Here is a 14,790-nt window from a genome sequence, read left to right as displayed (position 1 = left end):
GAAGATTTATAAGCTGGGGAGGTGAACAATTTTCATATTACTGGGTTTAGTAACACTTTAGGTCACATGGGAGCCTGAGCTGGTGGAACCCGTCATGCAGGGAGGTTCCCCCCGCTCCTGTGTGAACTCAGGCTCAAAATGAAAAGCTTGACTTCACACACGAGCGGTGCGGGAAACCGCTTGCACTTCAGACAGGAATTCGCATGCAATTCTTTAGCAGTGCGATTTGAGCCAATTCATTTTGTATGGGCGCAAAGGGATCGGTTTCCGGTATCCGAGCCTTTTGAGTACTCGTGCAAATGCTTGATATTGACGCAGCCCTACCATATACAGTAGGGGTGGGCAAACCGTGGCCCTCCAGCTGTTGTTGGCACTACATGTCCCATGAGGTATTGCAAGACTAATGGCCAAAAACGTGACTCCCAGAGGCATGATGGGACTTGTAGTTCCACAATAACGGTCAGGCCAAGGTTTGCCTAGCACTGGTATACAGGGTAGGTAGGTGGGTGGGTCAGGAGATGAAAGGAGTGCGGTGCCCTCTGACTGATATCCATTGTAAATTGTTATGCAGAATGTGGATTGGCCGTGCAGGAGAGAGCAGGAAGCACTGAGCATGTAAAGAATGCCGAGCCTATCTCCACTGGATCTTATAACTTCACTTTCCTCATAAGGTCTAAAGTGTACATAGAGAACCATAAATAGTCTAAAATATTGTGTATGCAGCATTTTAAAATCTGGTGATTTGTCTTCCTTAGGTTCTCTTTTGTTAAGCAGACCTAAGATTGTCCATGTAGTTCAGCCGTATCTTGATTAGCCCTCATTCACATTGACCGCGGATTTGAAATCGTTCAACTTCACCTGAAATCGCACAGTTTCAAAGCGACTTTCAGTGCGACTTTGTGTGCAACTTGGAAGGCATCTGTGCGTCTTCTATGTAAGTTGCACCCGAAATCACCTAAAGTAGTGTTGGAAGTACTTTGATCAAATCGGTGCAAAGCCACATTGATTCGAAAGTGTAATTTCCGGCAATAGAGGGTGTGACTTGATCCGTCATATCGCATTACAAGTCGCTCCAATGTGAACATGGGCTCAGGTTTATATGGATCAAACACCTTTTTTTTTTTTTTTTTTTTTTTTTTTTTTGGATGAACTTAATCATGCAAACCAAGCACTTGAACGTGCCATACACATGGGGGTTGATTTAGCAGAACTGGAGAGTGCAAAATCTGGTGCAGCTGTGCATGGTAGCCAATCGGCTTCTAACTTCAGCTTGTTCAATTAAGCTTTGACAAAAAAAAAAACCCTGGAAGCTGATTGGTTTCTATGCACAGCTGCACCAGATTTTGCATCTTGCAAACTAGTGCACTCAGAAGCTGATTGACTATCGCGCACAGCTGCACCAGATGCTGAGTGCATCAGTTTTAGTAAATCTCCCCCTATAGGGGTTATTTACTAAAATTGCAAGGTGCAAAATCTGGTGTAGCTGTGCATAGAAACCAATCAGCTGTGTGTTTTTTTTTTTTTTTTTTTTTTTTGGTCAAAGCTTAATTAAATAAGCTGCAGTTAGGAGCTGATTGGTTACCATGCCCAGCTGCACCAGATTCTCTGATTTAGGCCGGGTTCACACCTATGTGGGTTTCTCCGCATCCAATTCGCATAGCAGGAGAATGTGACTGGATTCCTTATTGAGCCGGTTCACATATCTCCGTTGCGGCTGCGGAGCGCACTGCACAGAAACGCTGTGTGTCTTTGGCTCCGTTTCAAGGCCGAATTTAGGCATAGATTCGGCCCTGGTTTGTCCCTGAAACGGGGAAGAGGGATGCACAGCGCTCCTGTGTGATCCGCAGCTGGTTCCAGTGTGAACCAAGCCTGAAGCTTTGACCCCCCAAAAAAAAACAAAAAACAAACTGGTTTTCTATGCAGAGCTGCACCAGATTTTGCACACTCCAGTTTTTAGTAAATTAACTCCATAAGTCAGGGGGAGGCAACCTGGGGCCCTCTAGCTGTTGTGGAACTACATTTCCCATGAGGCATTGCAAGGCTGGCAGTTACAATTACTCCTAGAGGCATGATGGGACTTGTAGTTCTGCAACAGCTGGAGGGGCCCAGGTTGCCTCCCCGTGTTATGTCACTTGGTCTGTGTAGCCACCCCAAGCTGCAGATGCTTTTCAGCAAATGGCTACTTCAGTTCCTGAAGGCGTGGCCGGAGCTCCATATCTCGGGCTGCTCTATTGGTTACTGAGCATTTTTCATCATAGTGAAGGACTTCAGATGTGGGTTCAAAAGTTCTCAGCATGTAGGAGCTTCCTGTGGGGCTTTGCAACCTCGGAGCCGATGCATATTGGAAATTTTTAGGCCTCGTTCACACAGGTGAACTACGAAGTAAAGAGGACGGTGTTTACCTGCGGAGGGCTGCGTAGGTGTTCTGTTCATCCCTTTTGCAGGCAGCCCCATTCATCTCCATTGGGATGCAGCCGCTGCACGGCCATAGCAGCTGCTCCCAATTTAAAATCCGTGTGGGTACACGGTCCCAAGCGCACGCTGCCTGGTGCATTCGCACCCCATGTGGATGTCCAGTTGTGAGCAGTGGTTTTGTGTCTCTGCACCATGGACACAACCACTGCTCCCCAATTTTAAATGCATGGGGGTACACGACCTCGAACGCACTCTCTGGGATCGATCTACTTTAGGCAAATAGACTGTGCACTTTGCAAATTGCAGTTGCTCCGGAGCTTAAGCTTAAATAAGGTAACATTTCACTTTGCAAAGAATTAGGGCTGCAACTAACGATTATTCCCATAATTGATTAGTTGGCCGATTATGGTTTCAATTAATCACATGCAATTTTTTAATGTTTTTTTTTTTTTTTTTGGCCAATTTGTTGTCGGGGATTAAAAAACACAAATCGCTGCAAAAAGCGCACTACATGCTTTTCTGCAGCTTTTCCATTAAAGTCTATTGAACCAAAAAATGCACCGTTTTGCGCTGAAAAAAGTCCTTAAACCCTTTCCAAATACACAGCAGCTGAAAAAAAGTGTGAATGTGTCCCATAGGAAAGCATGTTAAATGAACTGTAGTGCGTTTCTGCAAAAAGCACCAAATAACGCATAGGTTTGAACCAGGCCTAAGATATTTAGTAGCAGCAGCATGCCTTGTTAAATATAAGGCACAATAATGGTAAAAGTTTTACTTTAAATGTAATTGTAATGCCTTCTATTACCTCCAGTCTATCAGCCCCCATCTTCTCTGGGTTCAGATGCTGATCTTCCCTGCCCAGTCTTTAAAGTGATTTTTTTTTTTTTTTTTTTCAAAACAAACATGATATACTTACCTCCTCTGTGTAATGGTTTTGCACAGAGCAGCCTCGATCCTCCTCTTCTGGGGTCCCTCACCGGTGCTTCTGGCTCCTCCTGCCTTCAGGGTGCCCCAATTGCAAGCTGCAAAGTATAGTATATAGAGTGTCCCTATACCAAGGTAAAAAAAAAAATCTGCTGCCTTTTAGAACCACTCACTTCCTGCCTAGGACTACATGTCCCATGAGGCATTGCTCCTCACATTCACAAGTTCTCAGGCACTTACTGACATTTATGGATGATGTACGGAGCTGTATATGTGTTGCACTGTATTTCCGTATGTGTTTTGCACTGTATTTGCTGATATGCAAACAAATAATGCATTCTGTATGACAACTATTTTCATAATCGATTAGTTGTCGATTAATCGATTGGGTATTCTTTGTAGGGCCGAAACAACTAATCGCATGCAAGGAAAAAAAAAAAAAAAATCAGCATTTTGCTTGCACATGATTGGATGATGGAAGTCAGCAGAACTTCTGCTCATTTACTAAGCTCTGGGGCAACTGCTCTTGCAAAGTGCACAGTCTATTTGCCTTTAGAGCCCTTTCACACTGGGGTGGTTTGCAGGCGCTATTGCGCTAATAATAGCGCCTGCAAACCGACCCGAAAGTGCCACTGCTTGTATTCCAGTGTGAAAGCCCCGAGGGCTTTCACACTGGAGCGATGCGCTGGCAGGACGGTAAAAAAAAGTCCTGCCAGCAGCATCTTCGGAGCGGTGAAGGAGCGGTGTGTATACCACTCTTGCCCATTGAAATCAATGGGACGGCGCGGCTAAAGCGCCTCTGCGGTGGTATTTAACCCTTTCTCGCCCGCTAGCGGGGGGTAAAACCGCCCCGCTAGCAGCCGCATACCGACGGTAAAACGCCACTAACAATAGCGGCATTTTACCGCCGACGCCGTCCCAGTGTGAAAGGGCTCTTAGTAAATCCACCCCTCTGTGTTTGGGACCGTGTGTTTGCGCCCGCATGGGTGTCAAATTGGAAGCAGCGGCTGTGTCTGTGCCTTCATGCATGTAACACCTGTGCGGGTGTATGCTCCTGTAGTATGTAAGTGTGAGGTGGGGGGGGCCTTAGGTGTCTGTTTAGCACATGTGTTGGAAGGTCGGGAACCTTGAAATGACCACAGGCTGTGTTTAATGAAGAAGAGGAGACCTCAGTTTGGAAACCTACTTATAGTTTTGTTATATCTTTTTTTATTACTACTGTCACGGTTACACATTGGTGGTAGATCTCAGCGGCTGATGAATGTGGATAGGCAATCTTCAGTCTTTAAGTTCCTGGAGCTTCTCCTCCGGAGGTGAACTACTGTTCTAAGTCTGTATGAATGAGTCCGCTGGAAATACCAGCGTTGGAGTGAGATCTTTCCTTGCCCCTGTAGATGGCTGTCACTGCCATAGTGTGCATAAAAAACACTCTTTACATCTTTTGTAAATCTGTTACATGAATGAAATGATTGTATAATGTTACATTTCAAATGCCTTGTCTCCCCTGCCCCATCTTTAGAGCTCGTGTACTATTGACTTTTTACGCAATTTTTTTAAAAAAAAGCGATCACATCTATTTTTGGCTATAATGTGGCGGAATTTGAGATGAATGGAAGATCTCGTCCAAGGAAACTTCTCCAGTTAGTTCTGGAAGGCTGATGGTGCTTCGGTGTCAAATCAGGTGTGTCTGGGATGATGCGCGGTAGTTTGGGTCAAGGTGACGGGCTTGCCGCGGTGGCGACGTTGCCAGCGACGTGATTAGGCAAGGGCTCGTTCACACTACGGGTGCTTTCTGAAGAGCGATCTGCATAGGCTGTGTTGTATCGCCTCCGAAAGTAAGTGGGGTATAAGGCCTGATTCACACCTATGCATTTTTAGTGCTTTTTGCATTTTGCAGATTTGCACCACAGAGCGTGTTCCATAGGACAGTGTTTCTCAACTCCAGTCCTCAAGGCACCCCAACAGGTCATGTTTTCAGGCTCCATATTTGTACACAGGTGATTTGATCAGTTTCACTGCCTTAGTAATTACCACAGCTGTTTCATCTGAGGGAAAACATGACGTGTTGGGGCGCCTTGAGGACTGGAGTTGAGAAACACTGCCATAGGAAACCATGTTAAATGAACTGTAGTGCAAATCTGCAAAATGCAAAAAGCACTCAAAATGCCATAGGTGTGAATCCAGCCTAATTCCTTGTTGTAATGCTGCTCCTCCAGGTGGGTCCACCACACAGTCCCTTTCACCTTCTGTGTATTCGGGTTTCAAGCACCGCTCATTCAGCCATATAGAACAAGTGCAATAGGAGCCAAAGTGCTGCGCAACTGAAAACTGCATCCACTAGTACAGCTGCACAATTAATCTTAAAAAATCGTGATCTCGATTCCCCCTCCCCTGATGATCTCTCCTGCAGAGGTTGTCCATTCTTTCATATAAACAAGTGCAGAGACTTTATCTCCTCACTCAGCTGTCAAAAGAAAGAATCCAAGCATTCTGCCAAGTCTTTTAACTTGAAACATTGTAACTAAGCTTCCTTCTTTGATCAAAGGGATAAACTTCTGTGTAAATAAATAATCCGGGCAGTCTGCCAAGTTTTCAACCTGTAAATGCAGGAAGTTTAACCACTTAAAGTCTAAATCTTTTTCTGACACTTCTTTCTTAAGTTAAGGCCCGGTTCACACTGATGCGCTGTGATTTTGTTCCGTTTTTTGTCCTTAGTGAGGTGCGAATTTACCACGATTTTACCGCGAATTTCAGGAGTTGGACATAGCTGCGATTGATATTCTAGCCAATGGAATCATAATGTAAAAAAAAAAAAAAAAAAAAAAGGTGTTAACTTCCTGTGTACTTCCTGGTTTTTGTGGAAAGTAGTGTGGTGCAATTCGCACATATGTGAACCCTCAATGCGATTCCAGAACGATTTACATTGATGTCTATAGAGACTAAATTCGCAACGCAGTAAACTCGCACAAGACCCTTTTTTTTAAATCGCATCGCATTCGTAGAGGAATCGCAACGCATGTATGTGAACGACCGTCATTGAAAACAATGACTTTAGGGATGACGTGAATATAAACTGTTTTTGACGCATCGCATTCGTCATGAACTCGCATCAGTGTGAACCGCCCCCCCCCCCCGGTCTATATTCATCCCTTCCTTGCGTTAAATTGGGGTTTAGTTTAGTTCTATTCAGCTTTTCCCCTCCACTGTTGGCTTTCCTACAACTCAAATGTAAAAGCCTGTAATAAGGGGAAAAAAATATATACAAACCCCCCCCCCCTCCGAGTTCTTCAAGGTGTGTACGAAAAGTAATGCAAAGAGGCAAACATTGGTCTATTAACTTGCATAGTTTCTTCAAATTTGTTGGTAACTCTTCCTCTATAATAACTCTTCTTCTTTTTTTTTTTCATTGCGGGTAAATAATGGATTCCAAGCAGAAGCAATGCATCGTCACAGAGTTCTTGATGAAGGAAGGAGGGGTGCAGGCTGTCCGACATCCACAGCAGTCTACAGAATGTTTATGGAGATGACACCATGGGCAAGAGCAATGTTTTGTCCATGGTGTCATGTCTGTAAACCTTTTGTAGTCTTCTGTGGATGCCGGACAGCCTGCACCCCTCCTTCCTTCATCAAGAACTCAATGACAACACATTGCTTCTGCTTGGAAACCATTATTTACCTGCAAAAAAAAAAAAAAAAAAGAGGAGGAAGAGTTAAAGGCTAACTTCACTTTTCTGAACATGTTACCGTATTCTCCCTGCACCCGCTGTCACTATTTGGAAACAGCGTGGCCATGCAGGGCTCCGCCCCCACAAGGCAGTATCATTCATTCAGAGTTCTATGAACAAATGAACTACAACTACCTCAGCCATTGTGACTGACGGATTGTAGTTCTCAATGAGCCTTCTTGTAGTTCATTGATCTTTCCGCTCTCAGATAACTGCCTGCCCATATTGGAGGTACGGACAGGCAGCTATCCTGAGACTCTACAGGAGCCTGTGTTTTTGTTTTTTTTGTTTTTTTTTTTAAGGTGAAGTTCTACTTTAACCACTTCAGCCCCGGAAGATTTTACCCCCTACCTGACCAGAGCACTTTTTACAATTTGGCACGGCGTTGCTTTAAATGGCAATGGCGTGGTCCTGCAATGCTGTACCCAAACTAAGTTTGCATCCCCCCCCCCCCCCCCTCCACAAATAGAGCTTTCTTTTGGGGGTATTTGATCACCCCTGAGGTTTTTTTGTTTTTGTTTTTTGCGCTATAAACAAAAAAGCGACAATTTTGGCGGGGAAACGATTTTTTGCTATAATAAATATCCCCAAATTATAGAATATATAGAATTTTTTTTTTTTTAATTTCTATATATTGGCCTAAACTATCAGTTTAGGCCATTATATATTCTACATATTTTTGGTAAAAAAAAATTGCAATAAGCATATATTGATTGGCTTGCGCAAAAGTTATAGCGCCTACAAACTATGGGAAAGATTTTTTTTTTTTTTTTTTTTTTTAGCTATTAAAGGCGGTGATCTGCGATTTTTAGCGGTATTGCGATGGACAGATCGGACACTTTTGACACATGTTTGGGACCATTGACATTTATATAGCGATCAGAGCTATAAATATGCATTGATTACTGTGTAAATGTCACTGAGCTAGGAAGGGGTTAACCACTAGGGGGCGATCAAGGGTTTAAATGTGTGTTCCTTTAGATCAGGGGTCTCAAACTGGCGGCCCTCCAGCTGTTGCAAAACTACAAGTCCCATCATGCCTCTGTCTGTGGGAGTCATGCTTGTAACTGTCAGTCTTGCAATGCCTCATGGGACTTGTAGTTCTGCAACAGCTGGAGGGCCGCCAGTTTGAGACCCCTGCTTTAGATGCATTCTAACTGTATGGGGATAGGACTGACTGGGGGAGGAGACATATCGTTGTTCCTACTTAGTAGGAACAAACGATATGTCTCCTCTCCCCTGACAGAACAGGGATTTGTGTGTTTACACACACAAATCCCCATGCTGGCTCCCGTGCATGTGATCGCGCGTGGCTGGCTCCCCGCCGCGCAGCGAGTGCATGTCCCCCTGGCGGCTCTTAAAGGGAAAGCCGTACCCGTATGGGGTTTCACCCAGGAGAGCCATTTTGCAGCAGTATATCTACATTAGCCGGTCGGGAACCAGTTAAGCTGGCCATACATAAATCCAAATTTGGTTTAGCAGGGACTGGCTGAGATTCAATCCATCTATAGGCAGGCTGATTACCTGATGGATCGACTTTAGTAAACCAGCCTGTCTGATTTATTTATTTTATTTTTTTAACATAGGATTACTACCAGCGGCTCTATAGATTTGAGATTTTTTATATAATTTATATTTTTTTTACATGGGATTACTGCTGGCGGCTATAGCTGCTAGCAGTAATCACCGTCCTTTGCTGGCTTGGTGGAAGAAAAGAAAATTGAATCCTTTTAAGGCCGGCTTTTTACTGTACTAACATCTGAAATTTGAATGGCCCATGTAAGATAATAAAAAAAAAAAGTTTTGCCAGCTTTTGCATTACTTTTGGTACAGCCCTCGTATTTCCCCACCCCGCCCCTTGCTTCATCTTGTGTGGTGGCCTGAGTGACGGATGTTGGGCATATCATGTATAGTTGGAAGAATTTTCAGTCTGAAATTATTTGGAGTCTTCGATTACAAATTGACTTATTAAGCAATCTGCTACCATTCACATCTATCCCTATGGAAGGTGTCCAATTGTCTGAGTTTGGTCGGTAGGAAGGTAGGTAGGTTGTGCACTCGTTCAGACATTGTGGCCCAGGGTGTTGGTGTGTAAACGTCTCGGGAACAGAGGGTTCTCCCTGATCTTCAGCACGCATAAGCTCATACGGCTTGTATATTTGTAAATCCCGTGACATACTCTTCTATATCTATGTAAAGTCATGTAGATCTGTGTCTACATTTTTTTTTTTTATTATTATTATTTATTTAAAACACCCCCCACCCCCAAATGTATTTCTCCACTTAGCTATTTTTTTTAAGCTTCATAACACACGTAGTCTGTCTACAACCAGAAAGTGTTTTAGAATTCCATTCCAGGAGAACTTTTCTCTTGGTTCACAATCCAGGTTTCCAGTGATGCCATCTAGAGGTAAAGCTTGGCTACTACTGCAGCAGTTAGTAAACTTTGACGCTCAAAATAAGTATGTGATTTCTTAAAGCAGAACTGTGTTGTTACAAAGACCCCCTTTTCACATGGGGTGGACTCCGCCTGATCAGCAGGGAATCTGTCGGCTGAGCAGGGTGAGGGCTTGTTCAGTGTCTGCTCTGCTTCTGCAGAGCAGACACAGCCCACTGTCTTCTATGGGTGGTCGGGTGTAAACGGACCACCTGTCCTTTACACCAGTGGTTCTCAACCCTGTCCTCAAGTACCCCCAACAGGCCATGTTTTGGGAATTTCTCTTAGATAAAATAGCTGTCCAAAATACCAAGCCATTGACTCTGATTTAAAGCACCTGTGCGAGATAAAGGAAAACCTGCAAACATGGCTTGTTGGGGGTACTTGAGGACAGGGTTGAGAACCACTGCTTTACACCCGACGGCCATCAGATCTGATCTGCTAGACCAGTGATGGTGAACCTTGGCACCCTAGATGTTTTGGAGCTACATTTCCCAAGATGCACTCTGCAGTGTAGTTAACTATCATGGGAAATGTAGTTCCAAAACAAATGGGGTGCCAAGGTTCACCATCACTGGTCTAGACAATGGGTGCTCAACCTGTGGCACTCCAGCTGTAGCTGAACTACAAGTACCATCATGCCTTCGCGAGTCATGTTTTTAACTGTCCTCCTTGCAGTGTCTCATGGGACTTGTAGTTCTGCAACAGGTTGAGTACATATGCGGCATAAACAGATCCCTATCCGTCTGTTTTCATTGGATCGGATTTTGGCAGGTGTCAACGGACCTGTCCGTTGACGCCCACTGCCTCATAAAGGGTAATTGATAATCCGACTGGGTCTGCCTAAAAGACTGACAGGTAGTCCTGATTGGTCCGCCCATTTGAAAGGAGCCTAATTGTTTAAAACTGCCACTCAATCGGCTCCTAGTGGATCCCCATACGCTGGGATGCATTGATATACGACCAAGTTTTGTGGTGGCCAGCTCTGTCCTCCCTCTTCCATCTCCTGCACCTTACTGGCTTCTGAGGGTCATCAGTGGACCTATAGTAGGGCATAGAATCGGTGGACATTGCTGAATGCTAGTTATGTATCATAGCTTTCTCAGCCTTCATGGAGAGCCCAAGGTGTTTAGGCCTGATGTGTAGGCAATGTTTGATGCCTGTTGTACAATATGGTCAATCTTAAAGGTTTAGTTTGGCAACAGGCGTGCATAAAGAACATATTCACAATTTAAGTACATAATCTAGGCTTTATTCAGATTAAACATGGAAGATGTGAAGAGATGACAAAAATTAAACCAGAATTTTTAATCTTCCTGAAGGCTGTTACACATTTTTACTACTGAAATATTGTCCTCAAAGATATCTGGCTCTACACCCTGGTCTCTGTTCATAATTGTTGCACCCTGGGGTGATCATTGATGAGTATATGCTATAGGGAGGGTAGTGGTGGGAACATGGAGTGCTCTGTATCTGATCTAGAAGGAATGTGCTGTGTTTGTGATTTACTTTTTTTTTTTTTTTTTTTTTATGTATAAGCATCCTTTGCTAGAATTGGAGATTTGGTCGGCTTATTGGTGCATCTTGCCATCTTGGTAGTACATGTGGTTCTTTTTCATGGTGGTGCTTTAGCACAGTGGGAAGGTTGGATCCTCACACTTAAAGTGTTAATAAATCTGCAGTAGCTCTTTGTTTAAAAGTCCTCCTACACTCTCGCCACACCATGGCATATACAGTCATGCTGGAGATTGAAAAGCAGCAACACTATGAACATCAATGCCTAATTAAAAGAGAAGTATGGGTTTCCTTAATTTTTTTTTTTAGCTTCATCCAAATTCCTGTGTGCTGCTAATATATAGAAATCTTTCCAGCCCTCTAATAAGTGCACCCCTTCTGTTAAAATCAAGGAAAATACCTGTGGGCGGGGCTATGGTCTTCTCTGATGTTGTCGGGATCCATCACTGTTCCTTCTCCTCTGTCTGATTGATGTCTGCTCTCCCTCCTCCTCTCACAAGGCATGCAGCTCAGATCGATTCTCTTCCAGGCAGCCTCTATCTGCACACTGTGTAGCTGCCTGCTATGCTGCAGTTCTGACTGGTGAAGTTCTCTTATAAAAACAGCTGTGCAGCATAGCAGGCAGCTACACAGTGTGAAGATACAGGCTGTCTGTAAGAGAATCAATCTGAGCTGTGTGAGAGGAGGAGGGGGAAAGGAGCTGTGCTCATACTGTCCTACAGCCCCCCCCCCCCCCCCAGATCCAGCCATGTCTATACCACTTATCTATTTTCCACTTTGCACAGGAATAGCACAGTGCCTACCTGAACTTGTTTACTCTTCAGGGTTGTTGTGCCTGTTCAGAAGGCGCAGCCACATCTCTCAGTAGAGGAGGGACAGAAAGAAGGGGTGGAATGCTAAAGTTGTACCCGCCTCCTCTAAACTTTCAAACAGCAGATGGACCATTACAGGGATCTATATGAAGTGCCCCTGCTGGCAAAACAAAAGGAGGAAGGAAAGGAAAAAAAAAAAAAAAAAAAAACAACCAATTCATGATTATGGTGATATTTAATTGTTTAGCCTATCCCATGCTTCTCCAATAGAGTGGTGGAAGGAACAGTAACCTATAGCAGCATAACTTATTGAGCTAAAATCTGAATAGTTGCTTTGCTGTACTTTTCTCTGCTCTACTGAATGAGGTTTAGTGGGGCCCCTTATTTTGCTGAGCCCCAGGCTGGCCATAAACAGATGGACAGGTCAGGAACGATGGACCAGGAGACCCTGGTAATGCTTGTTTGTGTCAGGACCCACTACAATCCTCACCTGCAGTACTTTCACTCTTACAGGACAACCTTGTCCGATAAAGACCAAGGGCATCTCTTGTTCTGGACTCTTGGGTCATCACCTTGTCCGATAAAGATCAAGGGCATCTCTTGTTCTGGACTCTTGGGTCATCACCTTGTCCGATAAAGATCAAGGGCATCTCTTGTTCTGGACTCTTGGGTCATCACCTTGTCCGATAAAGACCAAGGGCATCTCTTGTTCTGGACTCTTGGGTCATCACCTTGTCCGATAAAGACCAAGGGCATCTCTTGTTCTAATCATCCATTTATGGACAGCCATGGACTTCAGTTTACATATTAGCCAGCCATAAAATGACATACAACCCATCAGGCTATTTGTTTCATTGGGATGACATGGTGTTTGCCATACATTTATGCATTACGCATTGAATTTGTTAGAGCGCAGTTTCCAAGTTGGCTAACCGTACTGTAGCGTTGTGTACCCTGCAAACCTGTGAAGACCACTGAAGTCTGAGCATAAAAAGCACCACACTGAAAAGGCCATCTGTGCCACCAAGAGCGGCAGATGCTAATGTACACGACACCAGAACTTGTCGCTGGTTTCCTTGATCCGAACTCGTAACTCATTGCCTTAAAGATGTGTTCATATGGCATGCCAGACCAGCTGAAAGGCTTTTAAACATGTATTATAGGCCAATGTCAGTTTGTATAAAGTACCAAGTGAAAATATTTATTACTTGCATTGAAAAAATTGTTTACCTATTAAATGTTATCTGTTTCTGTAGAAGTCTTTAGATGTAATAAAAAGCATTCTGATGTCTTGTTGTGTTACACACTCTTCTTGATGTGTTGTCTTCACATGAGCTTGCCTTTATAGGTAAGTGAAGAAAGCTCAGCTCATCATTCACTAGATGGGACATATCTCATCATCATCCGGTAGATGGGAAAAATCTCATCAGCATCCAGTAGATGGGACATATCTCATCATCATCCAGTAGATGGGACAAATCTCATCATCTGGAAGATGGGACAAATCTCATCATCTGGTAGATGGGACATACCTCATTACCCAGTAGATGGGAAAATTTTGAGAAAAAAAAAAACTTTTTCTTAGTTTCTGTTAGAAAATTTTGTAAATAAGTAATATTTCTCCTTCACTGAGGAGGAGGCACTGATATGCAGCACTGATGATGAGGCACTAATATGCAGCACTGATGGGTGGCACTGATGAAGAGACACTAATATGCGGCACTAATATGTGGCACTGATAGGTGGCACTGATGAAGAGATACTAATATGCAGCACTGATGAAGAGGCACTAATATGTGGCACTGATGAAGAGATACTATGAGGAGGCACTAATATGCGGCACTGATGAAGGGACACTAATATGCAGCACTGATAGGTGACACTGATGAAGAGGTACTAATATGCAGCACTGATAGGTGGCACTGATGAAGAGATACTAATACGCAGCACTGATGAAGAGACACTAATATGCAGCACTAATAGGTGGCACTGATGAAGAGATATTAATATGCAGCACTGATGAAGAGGCACTAATATGCAGCACTGATGAAGAGATACTATGAGGAGGCACTGATGAAGGGATAATATGCAGCACTGATAGGTGACACTGATGAAGAGACACTAATATGCAGCACTGATAGGTGACACTGATGAAGAGACACTAATATGCAGCACTGATAGGTGACAGTGATGAAGAGACACTAATATGCAGCACTGATAGGTGGCACTGATGAAGAGATACTAATACGTAGCACTGATGAAGAGACACTAATATGCAGCACTGATGAAGAGGCACTAATATGCAGCACTGATGAAGAGATACTATGAGGAGGCACTGATGAAGGGACACTAATATGCAGCACTGATAGGTGACACTGATGAAGAGACACTAATATGCAGCACTGATAGGTGGCACTGATGAAGAGGCACTAATATGCAGCACTGATGAAGAGATACTATGAGGAGGCACTGATGAAGGGACACTAATATGCAGCACTGATAGGTGACACTGATGAAGAGACACTAATATGCAGCACTGATAGGTGACACTGATGAAGAGACACTAATATGCAGCACTGATAGGTGGCACTGATGAAGAGGCACTAATATGCAGCACTGATAGGTGGCACTGATGAAGAGGCACTAATATGCAGCACTAAAAGGCAGCACTGACTGGCAGCACTGTTGGGGCTGCACTGATAATCAGTGTCCTGATTACCTGTACAGGTCTCCCCTGTAAAGAAATGTGCTGTCAGTGTGAGAAGAGGAAAGCCGATAACCGGCATTTCCTTGTTTACATGTGATCAGCTGGTCACATGGGTAAAGAGCTTCGTCATCGGCTTTTTACCAAGATTGGGAATGCGCCGTGTCCAAGGGACACTGCGCACCGATCACTGCATTCCCGCTCAAGCGCGGTGAGAGTGGGACAACGTCATATGAGGTTGTCCCAGAACGAGAGAGC

The sequence above is a fragment of the Aquarana catesbeiana genome, linkage group LG03 (assembly GCF_042186555.1).
Source record: "Aquarana catesbeiana isolate 2022-GZ linkage group LG03, ASM4218655v1, whole genome shotgun sequence".
Lineage (NCBI taxonomy): Eukaryota > Metazoa > Chordata > Amphibia > Anura > Ranidae > Aquarana > Aquarana catesbeiana.
Note: the sequence above shows the minus strand (reverse complement) of the source record.